Below are 3,037 nucleotides of genomic sequence, written 5' to 3'. Positions count from 1 at the left end.
AAGTAAAAAAAAAAAAAAAAAGTAAAAAAAAAATATATATAAGAAAGGAAATAAAGACCAATATGGATGTCAGAAGAGACTCAGAAACTTGCTTTTGAATATAGATTAGCTAAAGCGGATGGAAGAAATGCTGGAATAAAAGAATTTAACAGAAGATTTGAAGGACAGCTCAGGATGATAAAGTAAAGTACTATAATGAAATGTGCAAAGAACTGGAATTAGAAAACCAAAAGGGAAGAACAAACTTGGCATTTCACAAGCTGAAAGAAATGAAGAAAACATTCAATCCTCTACTTGCATTATTGAAGGATTCTATGGGCAAAATATTGAAAGATGCAGGAAGCACCAAAAGAAGATGGAAGGAATACACAGGGTCACTGCATCAAAAAGAGTTGGTTGATGTCCAACTATTTCAGGAGGCAGCATATGATCAAGGACCAATAGTATTTAAGGAAGAAGTCCAAACTGCACTGAAGGAATTGGTGAAAAATAAGTCTGCAGGGATTGATGGAATAACCAATGAGATGTTTCAACAAATGGATGCAATGCTGGAGGTGCTTACCAGTTTATCCCAAGAAACTTGGAAGACAGCTACCTGGGCAACTGACCAGAAGCATCCATATTTGTGCCCATTCCAAAGAAAAGTGATCCAACAGAATGTGGAAATTATCAAACAACATCATTAATATCACATGCAAGTAAAATTTTGCTGAAGATAATTAAAAAATGGTTGTAGCAGTATATTGACAGGGAACTGTCAGAAATGCTTGCTGGATTCAGAAGTAGATGAGGAATGAGATATATCATTGCTGATGTTAGACAGATCTTGGCTGAAAACCAAAAATACCAGAAAGATGTTGATCAGTGTTTCATTGATGATACAAAGGCATTTGACCATGTGGATCATGACAAATTATGGATAGCATTGTGAAGAGTGGAAATTTTGGAACACTTACTTATTGTCATGATAAACCTGCACCTAGACCAAGAGGCCTGTCATTCAAACAGAACAAGAGGATACTGCATGGTTTAAAATCAGGAAATGTGTGTGTCAGAGTTATATCCTTTGACCATACTTATTCAATCTGTATGCTGGGCAAATAACCCAAGAAGCTGGACTATATGAAGAAGAACACAGCATCAGGATTGGAGTAAGACTCATTAACAACCTGTGATATGAAGATAACACAACCTTGCTTTCCGAAAGTGAAGATGACTTGAAGCACTTAACTGATGAAGATCAGAGACTACAGTCTTCAGTATTGATTACACATCAACATAAAGAAAATGAAAACCGTCACAACTGGACCAATAACAACATGATAAATGAAGAACAAATTGAAGTTGTCAAGGATTTCATTTCACTTGGACCCACAATCAAAACCCATGGAAGCAGCAGTCAGGAAATCAGACATCCTATTTCAGGGAAAATCTGCTGCAAAAGACCTCTTTAAAGTTTTGAAGAGCAAAGACATCACATTGAAGACTATGGTATGCCTAACTCAAGTTATGGTATTTTCAATTGCCTTATATGCATGTGAAAGCTGGACAATGAAGGAGGAAGATTAAAGAAGAGTTGTTGCCCTTCAATTGTGGTGTTGGTGAAAAACATAGAAAATACCATGGGCTGCCAGAAGAATGAACAAATGTGTCCCTAGAGGAGTACAGCCAGAATGTTCCTTGGAAGTAAGAATGCCAGACTTGGCCTCACCTATTTTGGTCATGTTGTCAAAGGGACCATCCCCTGGAGAAGGATATCATGCCTGGTAAAGTAGAGGGTCAGAGAAGAAGGCAAAGATCCTCAACAAGATGGACTGACACAGTGACTGCACTGATGGGTTCAAGCATAGCAAGGATTGTGAGGATGGTGCAGGACTGGACAGTGTTACATTTTGTTGTCCACAGGGTTGTAGATAACAACAACATAACATTTCAAAAGATAGTTTTCAGAATAATGCCTACAAATAAACAAGAAAAAGACAACTCAGTATGAAAACAGGCAAGAGACTTACTTGCACAGGCATTTCAAATGACCAATACATATGTAAAAATCGTATTAATCATCACAAAAACACAATTAAAATCACTATGTGGTACTAAACCACACCCATGAGAATTAGTGAATGGAAAAAGATAAAAACAGCAAGTGTGGGCAAGGACATAGACTGATGGGAATGTTCAGATACTGCTGGTGGGAATGAAAAATGGGAAAATCACATTGGAAAACTGTTTGGAAGTAACCATTAAAGTTAAACATAAGCATACCCTCCTACTCAGTAAATCTCCTCTTAATTATATAATATGCAGCAATGGATACAAATACATGCCAAATTAATTTACAAGAATGTCCATAATAATATCATTATTTATCATAGTCCCAAATTGGAAACAACACCACTATCTATCATCAGAATATTGGACACTCATAAGATAAAATACCATGTAGGTGGATTAGCAAATCCATCTGTAAAAGATCAGACAGTAAGTATTTTAGGCTTTGAGTGCCATACGGTCTCTGCCACAACTACTCACCTCTGCCATTATAGCAGGAAAGCAATCATAGACGTTATGTAAACAAATGAGCAAATGAGCATGGCTGCATTTCAACAACATCTTATTTGCCAACTCCTGTTCTGTAGCTGTGGAAATGAATAAACTTTTGCTACATGCAAGAACATGGATGAATTTCGCACACATTAAAATATAATTATATTCTGAACAGTGGAGGAAGAAATTAGGAGTATGAAGGAAGTTTCTGGTATGCTAGTAATATTCTATTTAATAACCTTGCTGGTAGCTAAGGTACATTCATTTAATGATCATTCATTTGTACACTCATATATTTTTTAGGGAGCTCTGATAGCATATTGCCTAAGGCACTTGACAGCTAACCAGAAGGCTGGCAGTTCAAACCCACCAGCAACTCCTCAGAAGGAAGATGGGGCAATCTACTTCCATAGTGATACTGCCTCGGAAACCCAAGGAGGGGTCGCTATGAGTCGGGTCCGACTTGACGGCATATAACAACAACAACAAC

At 37.2% G+C, this 3,037-nt stretch overlaps 1 protein-coding gene across 1 annotated transcript in view; it reads left to right on the top strand.

The window, feature by feature from the left end:
* MROH9 (maestro heat like repeat family member 9) overlaps nucleotides 1–3,037 on the top strand; it is a 160,045-nt gene that overhangs the window by 153,513 nt on the left and 3,495 nt on the right. The gene's annotated exons all lie outside the window — the stretch shown is intronic.

This window comes from Orycteropus afer, unplaced genomic scaffold, assembly GCF_000298275.1.
Source record: "Orycteropus afer afer isolate SDZICR_OR568_19922 unplaced genomic scaffold, OryAfe1.0 scaffold00044, whole genome shotgun sequence".
NCBI lineage: Eukaryota > Metazoa > Chordata > Mammalia > Tubulidentata > Orycteropodidae > Orycteropus > Orycteropus afer.
Note: the sequence above shows the minus strand (reverse complement) of the source record. Positions and strands in the feature narration are given on the sequence as shown.